The 14,176-nt window shown below is 52.5% G+C and overlaps 2 long non-coding RNA genes across 3 annotated transcripts; one reads left to right on the plus strand and one right to left on the minus strand.

Moving 5' to 3' along the window:
* Positions 1-14: 14 nt before the first annotated feature.
* On the minus strand, positions 15-4,042 carry LOC136305360 (uncharacterized). Its single transcript, XR_010725287.1, has 3 exons — positions 3,949-4,042; positions 2,247-2,893; positions 15-350 (listed from the first exon to the last, which is right to left on the minus strand). It is a non-coding gene; the product is annotated as an uncharacterized lncRNA (long non-coding RNA).
* LOC136305359 (uncharacterized) lies at positions 333-1,102 on the plus strand. 2 transcript variants are annotated; one of them, XR_010725286.1, is made up of 3 exons: positions 333-417; positions 557-679; positions 784-1,102. It is a non-coding gene; the product is annotated as an uncharacterized lncRNA (long non-coding RNA). The 2 variants fall into 2 exon arrangements; XR_010725285.1 differs by having other exon boundaries at positions 335-421.
* Positions 4,043-14,176: the final 10,134 nt, after the last annotated feature.

Consider the following 14,176-nt stretch of genomic DNA (forward strand, 5'->3'; position numbering starts at 1 on the left):
TTCAGTGTGCGGGACAGAGTGTGAGAAAATGACAGCTGTCCCTGCAATGCTCTCGGCCAACAAGTTCCAGGTGCTGCTGGCAGGTGAGGCGCCCGGAGGGGTGGCAGCAGGGAGGATTCTGCAGGGGAAGGTGCTGTGGGAGGCACGCTGGGAAGGGGATGCTGGAAGGGATGCTGCAATACCAGCAGCTCCCCCACATCTCCGTCCTCTCTCTGCAGTTCTGAAACAGCCCTGCCATTCCCTCCATCTGCCCCAGACCGCTCACCATTCATTTGCAGGCTTGGTTTGATAACCAGGATGCCATGGCAGGAACAAACAGAACTTTGAGATTACAGAAGATGGGATTAAACCTGTTTATGGGAAGAGGAGAGATTCAATCAACCCCCTACGAAAAAGATGCTGTAAAATGCATGAGCTGTTTGTATGATCTTTTAACCTAATTATTGTAGTAGAAACTATTAACCTTCCTGAAATGGTATACAAGCTTTTGGAAAACCTCAGTGAAACCAAATTCTGATCACTGAATCAGTCTTCCTGTCTCTCCTTCAATCGCCAGTAGCTGAAGGGCCAAGGAAGGGACGTGCTCATGGGAGGAGGAAAGTGACTGCTGCTCCAGCCTTGCCTGAGGTGCCTCCAAGTGTCAGAAGAAGCTGCTGGACATCTGCTCGCAGGGCCAAAGGTGAGACTGGCAGTCCCTGTGGGGGCTGTGGGGAGCTCTCCCACAGCCCATGGGGCAGAGCCAGATATGCCCTCTGACTCCTCATTTCCCTCTTCCTTCTCCAGGTGCAGCCCCTGCCATGTGAGTGTCACCTGCTGCCACCTCCTGAGGGACATTTAAGGGGCCAAGAGGAGCTCAGGCAGGGCCTGGCCACAGACGGAGCTGCCCTGTACCTGTCCTCACGCTTCTTTGCTACTGTTGCACCCTGCCAGTGTGGGAGGGAGAAGCTGAGCCTGGTGGTGGGGCTTTTTATGGCCGGCCACAGGCATTTCAGGGGAAAAGGGTGAAAACCACATGCTGTGCTGGACTCTGACTCTTTCCTCTCCCTCTTCCCTTTCCGGCTGCTGATCCACTGCTTTTAGTTGACTAATAAAGTATTTTGTGTAGAAATCACCGTGCGTGCCTTTTCATGGGAAGGATAAATCCCTGTGCCCAGTCTCTTCCCCACAGGGGCTGAAGCAGACTTCCCCTCCACCTCATCCCCAAAAAATAAAGGTAAGCTCAGCCTCCCCAGTCCCAGGAGTGAGATGCTGCTCAGAGGCAGACACTAAAAGAGCAACTACAACAAAGCCCCTGGGAGGAGGAAGGTCAGTGCAGTTACCTGGAAACAAGTTAAAAAAACAGGCTCCAGCTTGTTTTTACATAATCCTCTTGATTTTTTTGTGTTTCCTCTTCTGCAAGGGTGGTGCAAGGGACAGGCAGAGGGAGAAGGAAGGGAGTAGAGTGTGTTTCTACACTCACTGCTAGGCAAGATGAAGGCTGCAACACAGGAGTCACTGTGGAAGCTGCTGCTCCCCACACCTCTATGGCTGGAGCAGAACTTGTGCACACCAGCCTTTCTGCACCTTTGTCCACACTTAAAGAACTCAGAACTCGCTCAAGACCACCTACCCTGGCTGGGCAGTGGGCAGCTGTCCTCCTTCCCTGAGGAGCGGGGTTGTTCAAGCGCGTCTCTGCAACACTTGGGTGCAGGACATGGGGACACTGCTGTTCCCTGGAACTGCTGCCTTGCACAACGCTCGGGATGGGGAACAGCTCAGTCTGTGATTTGAGCTCACAGTGTTGGCCTGGGTGGTTGCAGGAGGACCAGGAGGTCAGAGAGCACACGAAGGCTGCAAAGGAAAGCCTCAGGCCCTGTGGCTTCAGCAGCAGGTGGCCCCACACAGCCAGATGCTCCAGGAGGTCACAGCTGGGGGACAAAGCACAGGGCTGAAGGGACTGATCTCCATCGCCACATGCCCCAGCCCTTCTGCAGGGACTCACAGCATCGCCTCCGTAACGGGGAGGGAGGCCTGGAGCCGGGCGGTGACTGTGCTGCCATGGGCCTCGTACAGCCAAACCACCAGAGCCTCAGCCCTTTCCTCGGCCTTTGGGGCAGCTCAGACAGACGAGACAGGCATCATCTCTCCAACACCAGTTGCTGTGCTCAGCTGAGCCTGGCCACCACTCGGTGTGGGTGAAAGAGCAAGCCCTGCCCAACAACAGCACCTCAGCCCCCTGCCCTCCCCTCGTCCACCCCAGCACCTGCCTGACAGTCTCCAGCACGATGGCGGGTGAGCTGACAGAAAAGGCACTCCAGGATGGGCACTGGGCACAGCTGGCTGGACCACATGGAGGGGGCAATTCAAACTGTGGGCTTGCTGAATCACACCAGCCTCCTGAACGGAACCTGCAGCACAAGAACCTCCCTCCAGTCAGCCTCTGTACACTGATGGGCAGCACGACGGAGAGGGATTAAAAAAGAACAGGGACAGCAAACAGGACACAAGGATCCCATGGGAAACAGTGGCACGGGGAGCACCACAAAGCCACAGAGAATAAGCATGAACACGAGGCGTGGAGAAAGATGGAGAAAAAGAGAGAGTGCCAAACACATGGCAAGGACAGAGGGATACAGAGACAAAGAGGGAAACAAGGACCCAGAGAGGAAATGACCACAGCACACCAGTGGGGAAAGACAGGCAAGATGCTTCTCACTCCAGCCACTACACAAGTGCAGCTTCCCTGGAATTTCATGCTCAGCATCTCTTCCAAGCTCAACAGGTGAACAAACAGGTACCGCAAACACCTCCTTTCTTTGGACAAACCCATTGGGAGAACCTGGAATCCAAGGATGGATCTTAACATGGCAGTCCCACTTGCTACTCTCCACCTTTTCTCCAGCTTAGTCCTGGGCTGGAAAACAAAAAACAACACTTAAAAACCAATCTAGAGGTGTCTTGAGGATGCCCAGGCCTGGGAGAAAGAGAGGTCCCACCACCACCCTGTTGGCCTTTTCCCACTCTGAGGAACTGTGGAAATGCCCATACAGTTCCTAGGTGGACAGCCTGGGATGTTTTCTGCACACCAAATGCCACAGCCCTAAGCACCAGAAACCGGAAGATGGTCGGGATTGCAATTCACAGCCTCAGTGAAACCTGTGTGGGACAGCCAAATCATCAGTGTGCAGAGGAATTAAAAGTCACCATTTTTAAAAGTTAAAATATCCATGGAAGTTACTGGCTACTTAAAACAGTGTGCTTCATACAGCCTCCCATGCTTATGGATTTATCAAAAGAAGCAGCTTCAGGTTCCTTCCTTTTGGAGCCCAATTCCAAACAGGAAACTTCTCACATCTGCTCCTGAGAGAGACAAATGGAACTTCAGGAGCTCAGGAAAGCGACTCCCTCCCCTGAGTCACGTCTCACCTGTCCGAGCACCCACAGAGCTTTTATACTACCTCTCTCTCAGCTTTCCACGTTCATTTAAATGTAAGAAGCCTGCAAGCTCTGCCCCAGCCGCATCTTCCCTGCGCCCCAGCACTGCCCCACCCGCTCAGGTGCTGCTCCCTTCTGCTGCGCTGCCCCTCGCCACGGGGCCGAGGTGGGAGAAACCGCAGGTTTTGCTTCCCAGGAAAGGCTCCGCCGGGCGGCCCCAGCCGGCCCCGCTGCTCCTCCCCGGCTCCGTGCCCGCGTCGGGACCGCCTTCGCCCCACGCAGCCCCGGCCGCCCGCTCCCGGCCCGGCTCCGCTCGGGGCCGCCCCCCGCGGCTGCCACCGCCGTCCTCGGGGCTTCTCCCGGGACCGGCCGTTCTCCGCTCCGCTTCAACCGCGCTGCGGCAGCTCCCGCCCTCCTCCATTGTCAGCACAGCCCTCACGGCCGCCACTGCCGCAGCCGGGGCCCGCGCCCGGCGCTCCCGAGCCGCTGCCGGCGGCCCCGCGGGGTGTGACCGGTCAGTCTCCCTTTCTTTACCTGAGTCCCAGCCAGGTTTTCCGGGCAGCTTTCAAGAAATGTGGCTGTAACTGCAGATCAAAAATGAAGTAATTGTGATAGCATAACTGGGGTGAGGAATGACATTCTGAGTGTGAACAGAAAGCAGCCGCTGCTGCTGGTCGGGCCGGCCGCCGCCCGGCTCCAGCAGCGACAACGAGTGCTCCCGCTCCGGGCACAGCGGCCCCCGACATCGCCTTCGAACCGCCGGCCGAGGAAGCGACAGGGAGGGCGGGCACCGGTCCGGGATCACCCCGAACTGCCCTCGGCTGAGTCCGGCTGCTGGCCGAAAGTCGGCGATTTTCGTCACGCCTCGGCTATTTTCGGCTGCACTCGGTTACAATAGGTTGCGAGCAGCGTGCCAAGACTTCCGCCCTTCCTCGCCGCCATACTGGTTGAGGCTGAAGCCACTTCCGGTCGAACCGTCATCTTCAGTGCGGGCACTCGCTGGGGTGCCCCCCCGCTGCTGGCACAGGCGCCTGGCTCAATGGACCGCCGGCAGCGGCGCGGTTGAGCCCCCATCCCGTGTCCGCACACCCGCAAACGCCGCGGAAAATCGCGCCCGGACGGCTCCGGGGTCCGGGTCGCGCGCGCAGGCAGCCGGCTGCCACGCGCCCGGGCTCCTTGCCTTTTTCCCTCCCTTTTGGCCCCGAGCTGCGGGCGGGCGGCAGCGCCGCCCCCGAGCTCACAGTGCGGGGCTGCCACGCGCGTCGGGGACGGGCACGGGGGACAGCTGCACTACCGCTCTTTGCCCACAGGGTGGCAGCATTGCCACACAGATCAGGCGGGACGGGCGGAGGGGGACAGCTGCACTACCGCTCTCTGCCCACAGGGTGGCAGCACTGCCGCGCGGCGGCGCGGAGCGGAGGCATAAACGAACGTGCCCAGGAATGCCCTGGCGAACAGCCTCCGGAATAAACGGCCCAAAAGACCCCCGAGCACACCTGCGAGAGCCCTGCCAGCAACCAGACCGAAACAAAAAAGCCTTTCATTCAGGCTCTATTTCAATATTTTTTATCTTTGTGATTCTGATATTTACATTCATCATTACAATTCATCTTTTATATTATGTACATTATACATCATGTATTATGTTTATTATACCATTATATTTATTATATATATTAGATATAGAAAGTTATATAAAAATAATTTATTATTTATTATGTAATGTTATAAATAATACATTTCATTTAAATATGATTATGTACATTATAGATGTTTATATTATGTATATTACATATATTTATAAAACGTGTAGTATGTAATAGTATATTGTGTATTTATTATTGATATTATTTTTCATATCCTATACTTTTTGTTATTTTTCTTTTTCATTATTTTTTAAATTCGTTTGTTTATATTTTAAACGATATTTTACACTAGATGAATTCATGAACCTAACACATCAGAAACACAATTAATTTGAATTAAATGAGCCTGGTTTTCTAAGGGGTAAAGTTTTAATCTTTATTTAAATAATATGGGCATATTTTCTCTATCTGTATGGGGTTTTTTTGGTGGGTTGCGGGGGAGTTTATTTTGGGGGTTTTCTTTTTTTGTTCGCTTTGTTTTGGATTTCTTTGCTAATAAACAAGCAGGGTCGGAGAGTTCAAAATAAAACGTCTACTTTGTTTTTATTGCTCCCTCTGAAATACGCCTCGACAGCCTGGACAGCAGGCTGCTGCTGGTAACACTGTGCACGGGTAGGAGGAGACCTGGTCGGGGCTGGGAAGGAAAAAACGGCACCACGGTGGTCACAGCTTTCTCCCTTCAGGAGTTTTATGGAGCAGAAAATACAGAGCTTTTGCCAACTGCGCTCTCTATGACATCCGGACGTCCAGCGGGCACCGAGGTCATTTCTCATCTTTCTTGCCAACAGCCAAACCCCCAGGTGCCCGGGGGAAGAAAGAGTATGGGGGAAAAAAAAAAAGGAACAAAGAAAACATGAAAAAATAAACCAAAACTATAGAAAATAATAAATAAAATTAAAATACCAAAAGAAAAAAATTTCAAAGTAACAAAAAAGTGGAAAAAAAATTTAAACAAAAAATTAAAATAAAAAACGAAAAGTAGTTTTAACAAGTAAATAAATAGCTAAAGAAAAAAAATAAAAATTAAAAAACTGAAGAAAAAGTCTTTGAAAAACCACAAAACGCAACATGAAAAACCACAACAAAAGAGCACAAAAATACAAAAATAACAAAAAATAAAATACAAAATTAAATAAACGCAGCTCTCACCTCCTGCCACTGCCTAAAAAAGCGCCATGGCTTTCCTCAATTATGCAGCAATAAGGGAAACAAACCCAGTGCCCCCCAGAACAGAAGGTTTTCTAGACAATTCCCACTTTTGCTTGGAAACAAATTCTATTGTAGTGGGAAGCTCATTTTGGACAAACATCCAAATGTGCCAAGGTAGGAAAGAACCAGCCCCTTGTGTCCAAGGAACAGCAGCTAGGCCTGGATTCAGGTTTTAATGGCATTTATGTAATTAAAAATGCAGTAAATTGAACTTTACAAAGAGACGAATCGTGGCAAATAAATACTTCAAAGTTTTCTTGGGAAATCACAGAATTTTGTGGAGATGGTGCTGGACAATTGCTGATTTACCAACATTAATTGGGTAAATTTCCTTGGAAATGTGCTCTACAAGGTACAAAAATTCCAATTAGGATGGAAAATTGGAATAAATAAATATTCCCTTACTAAAATCAGAGAGAAAATCAGAGTTATTCCTTCAATTAAAAGGAAGGAATAACATCTAAATCCAAGCCTGCCTGGAAAACAAGCTCAGGAATTTCTAACATTGAAAACTTTTGCAAGAGTCATGAAGTTGGTGAAAGTTCATGGAATGATGATTAAAAATCTGCTTCCTCTGCTCTAATTTTAAAGGGAAGTGGGAATTCAACAGGTCCAGTTACTCCTATCCAAGAATGATCTGTGTTTTGTGGGAGTACCAATGCAAAGAAACTCCAATCTTACTTGGATTTGACATCTGAAACTCTCAGCAGAGTTGGCAAGTTTCAGTGGAACAAAAGAGCCACAATTCCTGCAATAACCAAAATTCACCTTGGCAAAAACAGGAGGAGGAGGAGGAGGAGGAGGAGGAGGAGGAGGAGGAGGACACCAGGAACACACTCCGGCTGACAGCAAGGATTTCTTGGAAAAGGCAGGAAATCAAACTGACAGTCTCTGTCCAGTTATGGCCAGGCAATTATCCAGGAGTCAGAGAGAAAAGTGGGAACCTTGGACTGGGATAAGGCCTTCCAGTGGCTTCACTTCCTACTGGCTCTCTCCTTTTCGCCAACTACCTGCAAGAGGAAAAGCAACAGGAATAAAGTCTCAAACAGGATGGCCTTGGTCCAGGCAGACTGAAATGCAGCTCCCAGCGAGGGAGGCCAGGCTGTGCCTCGGGGAGCTCCGGGAATCTGGGATTGCCCGTGGGATTCAAGGGCTGGAAAAGCACACCCACCTGCCAGGTTCAGTGCTGGGACCGAGCAAGGCCGGGGCTCGGGGGCAGCAGTTAGAGCTGGGACTGCAGGAGAACACCCCAAACCCGGGTTAAACATCCGGCACGACACGCAGCACGCTCCGGGAGAAACTCGGGCGGGAGAAGCCCCGGGATGCTCCACGTTCCTTGCCCTTGGCAGCTGTGCCAGGGCCTCCCTCAGAACGCTGACCTCACCGTGCAGCTCCTACAAAATAGGAGAACTTATGGGAATCACCCAGCAATCCATGGACTTCCAGTTATTAAGAACCACAGCTGCAGCGAAAGGTGCCCAAACTCTACTGCAAACCAGCAGGGCTGAGGAGACGCAGGAATTTATTCCAGAGGGGACACAAGGATCCCTCAGCCAGCCAGGATTTCTGGGCAGAATTCCTGCAATAACCAAAATTCACCTTGGCAAACAGAGGAGGCGGAGGAGGAGGAGGAGGAGGAGGAGGAGGAGGAGCAGGAGGAGGAGGAGGAGGAGGAGGAGGAGGAGACCAGGAACACACTCCGGCTGACAGCAAGGATTTCTTGGAAAAGGCAGGAAATCAAAGGGACAGTCTGTGTCCAGTTCTGGCCAGGTAATTACCCAGGAGTCAGAGAGAAAAGTGGGAACCTTGGACTGGGATGAGGCCTTCCAGGGGCTTCACTTCCTACTGGCTCTCTCCTCTTTTTGCCAACTGCCTGCAAGAGGAAAAACAACAGGAGTCAAGTTCAAACACGGACAGGATGTGCTGGCTTCAGGCAGACTGCAGTGCACCTCGCAGGAATCACTGAAAGGCATGAAAGGAACCAAGGGAAATTAAAGAAGAGCTGCCACCTCCAAGGGCTCTCCAAGGCAGGCTCAGAACCCTTACCAACGATTGGCTTTAATACAGCAACTCACACAAAGTCACCAACACCACACGGACACAGCACCGTTCTTTTGGAGTGGAGTTCTAGAGAAATGCGGAAGAACGGAAAAGCCTTCCTAAACCCGGAAACTCCTTGAAGAGATAGACAGGGCACAGCTGCTGACAGAGCCTTGGGATTCAGGGGGGAAAACCCCAAGTTTTCAGTCTTTAGCATCTTCCACTCTGCCATCGTTGACAGCAAACACGGCTTCAGCCTCAGGGAGACGCGGAGAACTCCGAGATTTTGCAGATCCTGCTCTCACCTCTCGCCCCATATTTTTCCTTTCTTCCAAAACGATGACAACAAGAAAAGTCAACTATTGCAGTTTTGCTTGCTTGATGTATTTTTTGGTTTTACTTACACGTGACTTTCAGATCCCCATCCACACTCAGAATCATTCAAACCTTTGAGCACAGAGCCTCCAGGCACCGCTTATTTCTTCTGAGATTTGATTCAAGAAGACCATTTTTCAGAGCCTGACATGAGATTGGCAACTAAGTTTCATTTTACAACTCTTCCCCTTTTTAAACTGTGTTTCCTCAAAGCTTCCCAATTGTGCTAAGCTTAGAATTCACCCCAAGGAAGACCTGAAAAATGCCTTGCCATTTCCTTTCCTCCTCCCTCAAGCTCCATCAGGCTGGCAGAAGGCATTAGTACTGTTTCCAGAGCAGTTGGCCTCACTTGTACTGTTGGTCTGTAACGGCTGCAACAAAATACGCCCTCCTGGAAGCAGTTCAGCACTTACTGATCACTTCTTTGTTTTGGCACTTCCCAGCCAGGGCCTGCGGGGCCTCCTGCAGGTGCAGGTCTTCGCTGACAAGGCTCCACTTGTGCAGCAGGAGCAGCAGGAGCAGCAGGAGCAGCAGCAGGAGCAGCAGGAGCAGCAGGAGCACCAGGAGCAGCAGGAGAAGCAGGAGAAGCAGGAGCAGCAGGAGCAGCAGGATCAGCAGGATCAGCAGGAGCAGCAGGAGCAGCAGCAGGAGCAGCAGGAGCACCAGGAGCAGCAGGAGCAGCAGCAGGAGCAGCAGCAGCAGCAGCTCCCTGAAATTTTAGAAAATATTAGAAAAATACAGGCAAAAAATCTCACCTCTGTCCTCCCCTAAGGACACCCCCAGGACATCATCCCAGTTTTTCCCAGCTAGGAGCTGCAAGGAATTCAGGCAGGGGAAATGACATCAGGGAACAGCTTTGTAAAGTCAAAGGCAGAAAGAGAAGATCCACCAGCAAAGGGCAGGAAAGGGGAAAGGTTTCTGAAAACATTTCTGCAGTCTAATTAATAATTATTTCCGCTTCCCCAGCGAGAAGAACACAAACTCACAGCCATTCAGGCCTGACAGTCCCCTGCAGCCAGAGCTCAGCACACATCCACAGAAGCAAGTCCAGCATCTGAAAGAAAAAAAAAACAAACAAAAAACAAACACAACAATCAAACCAGTAGGAAAAGGTGATTTCTTTGGCTTCAAAGTTATTTCAAGTTCTTAAAGCCCAACACAGCTGATAGGAGAAACAGAGCCAGGGCTCCTGGCAGACAGAGGGTGTTTTCCCCCCGAGGGGATTGCAGAGGAATTGTCTGGGATTTGGACTGTCCCTCGGGGTGACACCAGTTGCTGTGACTTCTATCATTCCATATGTTTGACTCCCAAAACTTCCCAGCCCAGGGGCTTGAGCTGACAGGGCAGCAGAAAGATTGTTCTCTGTGTGGTGCCCAGATTTGGGGTTCACTGTCACCTTTGCTAGTTTAGATGAATTATACCCACGGCCCCGAATTCCCTGCTCAGTTCCTGCTGCAATAACCTCACAGTGCCTCACGGAGCACGGATATTCCCACACAGAGCTGCTGCTTGAATGCCAGACGTGTCAGGAACCAGCAGAGCTTCCAAGGAAGCTCAGCAGGATGGGGACAGGATAGGTTTCTATTCCATAGATTTGGTTAATTATAACCCTCACCCCCTGGGGGTCACCTGTCAGATTTCCCTGGAATTCAGCCACCCCCCTGAGCTCGGGCTCCAGGTGATGTTTCAGAGCAGGAGAAGGCACTGGCCGGCCTGTGCTGAGGCAGCCCCTGTGCCCTCGGGAGGACACAGCTCCCTGCAGGAGCTCAGCTCCTTTCCGAGCCCCAGCAGTGGCCTCTGCAAGTGCCTTTCCCTCAGGCAAGGGACGCCCATCCCTGCCTTCAGCACACCTCCAGTGGGACCCACCTGCAAAAGCTTTCCATCGCTTCTGCACTCCGGCCGGCTCCCTGGAAAAGTCCAGACCTCATCCAAACGAAACTCCATCCCACTCAAACCTTTGATTTTGAGGCATCTCCGAGGGCCGTTGCTCTGGATTTAATTTCTGTGAGGGAGGAGCGCCTTGGCTTTAATGCTGCCGACGGGTGATGTCCTCAGGCTGAAAGGGAGGGGATTTGGGGTGGCCAGGACATCCCTGGCAACTGTGTGGGAGCTCCGGGAGGTGGGAATTGCTGTCTGAGCCCCTCTGCAGACAGCCCGAGCCGCCGTTCCCGGGCAATGCCAGCTGTTCCCCGGGGAGCTCTTGGGCTGTGGGTGCCTCTGTCCGGGCTGCAGCATCTCCCCGTGCCCGGCGGGAGCAGCCCCTGGCCGAGGAGCCGCGGCAGCCCCGGGGCCGTGTCCGTGCCAGCCCCGAGCCCGGCCCCGGGCCCTGCGTTTGGCCGCCGCTGCCACGGGCGGGGCCCCGCAGGCACAGCTCCTCCCTGCACATCATCCCAGGGCTGCTGGCCCCGCTGGGGCTGCCGGCCTCCTTCCTCCCTGCGCCTCCGGGCACCCGGGACACCTGCAGGAAACCCCGAGGGACACTGCAGGCGGCACGGGGGGGCACCGAGGCCTCCGGCCAGAAAAGCAGCCCCGGCCTCAGCAGCTGCCATCAGTTTGGCCCGGCAACACTCACCTGCAGGAAACGCCCCTGTGCGGGTGGGACCGGCCCTGCCTCTCTGCAGAGCTTTGGCCGTGGAAGAAGGGAAGCCTCAGGACTTGTCCTGCTCCTTTCCGCCCGGAAAGAGACTTTGTGTGAGTACTTTTACGGCAGCTGTTGGGTAAATCCTGGAAAGGACAGGAAATCAGCGTCACTGGAAGAGCTTTGTGCTGTCGTGAGCTGCCAGCCACTTCTGCCCTTGAGCCATTCCAGGGGCTGGTGTGTGAAGCAGCTTTGGCAGAGAAGGCGGCACTGCACTTACCTTAGTGGGGCCAAGCGTTGCCATCCTATGGAGGTCCATCCCCATAATGCAGAGATTGGTTCAGCTGCTTGGAGCAGAGTCCGGGTAATGCCAAGGTGCTGAGTTCGATTCTCAAACGGTCCGTCCGCTTGAGAGTCAGATTTTAGGATCCCTCTCAGCCTCAGTATATCCTGTGACCTGGAAATAAGAGGAAAATTCTCGGCTGAGTTTTAATAAAACAGCTTTTGCCATTGCAGGGTGTGAGCTGCACTCGGCGATTTTCGGCCGCGACGAGCCCCACGAGCCTTCCGCCCTTCCTTGCCGCCATCATGGTTGCGTCTGAGGCCACTTCCGGTCCCGCCGGCATCTTTTTTGCGGCACCTCTAAGGCCCCCGGCAGGTGTTTACACAGACGCCTGACTAAATCCACGAATTTAAAAGCAAGCGCGGCGCGGCTGAGCACACAGCCCGTGTCCCCACACCTGGAGACGCCGCGGAAAATTGCGCCTGGGCGGCGCCGTAGTCGGGGTTTTGTGCAGGCATCTGGGTAAACGCCTATAGGGTCCTTATTTTTTCGCGCCCTTTTGGCCGCCCTTTTTGGAAGGTCGGGTGCCTCGCGCCTCGGCGCCATGTTGTGAGGGGCGTCGCGTGACTTCCGCTTTTGCTCGCCGCCATCTTTGCTGCGGCTGAGGCCACTTCCGTCCCGGCCGCCATGTTCTTGGCGCCTCGGCATAGGCCCCCGGCAGGTGTTTACACAGACGCCTGACTAAATCCGCGAATTTAAAAGCGAGCACGGCGCGGCTGAGCACACGGCCCGTGTCGGCACACCTGGAGACGCCGCGGAAAATTGCGCCCCGGCGGCGCCGTTGTCGGGGTTTCGTGCAGGCATCTGGCTAAACGCCTATACGGTCCTTATTTTTTCGCGCCCTTTTGGCCGCCCTTTTTGGAAGGTCGGGCGCCTCGCGCCTGGGCGCCATTTTGTGAGGGGCGTCGCGTGACTTCCGCTTTTCCTTACCGCCATCTTTGTTGCGGCTGAGGCCACTTCCGTCCCGGCCGCCATGTTCTTTGCGGCTCGGCATAGGCCTCCGCCAGGTGTTTACACAGACGCCTGACTAAATCCGCGAATCCAAACGCAAGCGCGGCGCGGCTGAGCACACGACCGGTGTCCCTACACCTGGAAACGCCGCGGAAAATTGCGCCCTAGCGGCGCCGTAGTCGGGGTTTTTGTGCAGGCGTCTGGCTAAACGCCTATAGGGTCCTTATTTTTTCCCGCCCTTTTGGCCGCCCTTTTTGGAAGGTCGGGCGCCTCGCGTCTCGCCGCCATCTTGGTAGTGGAACCCACTAAAATGCCCCCTCGGCTCCTCCCACAAGCGCCTGACTGAATGGACTGCAGCCCGCGGCGCCGCTGCGCCCCCATCCCGTGTCCGCACACCCGCAAACGCCGCGGAAAATCGCGCCCGGACGGCTCCGGGGTCCGGGTGGCGCGCGCAGGCAGCCGGCTGCCACGCGCCCGGGCTCCTTGCCTTTTTCCCTCCCTTTCGGCCCCGAGCTGCGGGCGGGCGGGCGGCAGCGCCGCCCCCGAGCTCACAGTGCGGGGCTGCCACGCGCCTCGGGGACGGGCACGGGGGACAGCTGCACTACCGCTCTTTCCCCACAGGGTGGCAGCATTGCCACACAGATCAGGCGGGACGGGCGGGAGGGACAGCTGCACTACCGCTCTCTGCCCACAGGGTGGCAGCACTGCCGCGCGGCGGCGCGGAGCGGAGGCATAAACGAACGTGCCCAGGAATGCCCTGGCGAACAGCCTCCGGAATAAATGGCCCAAAAGACCCCCGAGCACACCTGCGAGAGCCCTGCCAGCAACCAGACCGAAAAAAAAAGCCTTTCGTTCAGGCTCTATTTCAATATTTTTTATCTTTGTGATTCTGATATTTACATTCATCATTACAATTCATCTTTTATATTATGTACATTATACATCATGTATTATGTTTATTATACTATTATATTTATTATAGATATTAAATATAGAAAGTTATATATAAAATAATTTATTTATTATGTAATGTTATAAATAATAATACATTTCATTTAAATATGATTATGTACATTATAGATGTTTATATTATGTATATTAAATATATTTATAAAACGTGTAGTAAGTAATAATATATTGTGTATTTTTTATTGATATTATTTTTCATATCCTATACTTTTTGTTATTTTTCTTTTTCATTATTTTTTAAATTCGTTTGTTTATATTTTAAACGATATTTTACACTAGATGAATTCATTAACCTAACACATCAGAAACACAATTAATTTGAATTAAATGAGCCTGGTTTTCTAAGGGGTAAAGTTTTAATCTTTATTTAGATAATATGGGCATATTTTCTCTATCTGTATGGGGTTTTTTTGGTGGGTTGCGGGGGATTTTATCTTGGGGGTTTTCTTTTTTTGTTCGCTTTGTTTTGGATTTCTTTGCTAATAAACAAGCAGGGTCGGAGAGTTACAAAATAAAATGTCTACTTTGTTTTTATTGCTCCCTCTGAAATACGCCTCGACAGCCTGGACAGCAGGCTGCTGCTGGTAACACTGTGCACGGGTAGGAGGAGACCTGGTCGGGGCTGGAAAGGAAAAAACGGCACCACGGTGG

This window comes from Chamaea fasciata, unplaced genomic scaffold, assembly GCF_029207755.1.
Source record: "Chamaea fasciata isolate MVZ Bird 193981 ecotype frontalis unplaced genomic scaffold, bChaFas1.0.hap1 SCAF_375, whole genome shotgun sequence".
Classification (NCBI taxonomy): Eukaryota; Metazoa; Chordata; class Aves; order Passeriformes; family Sylviidae; genus Chamaea; species Chamaea fasciata.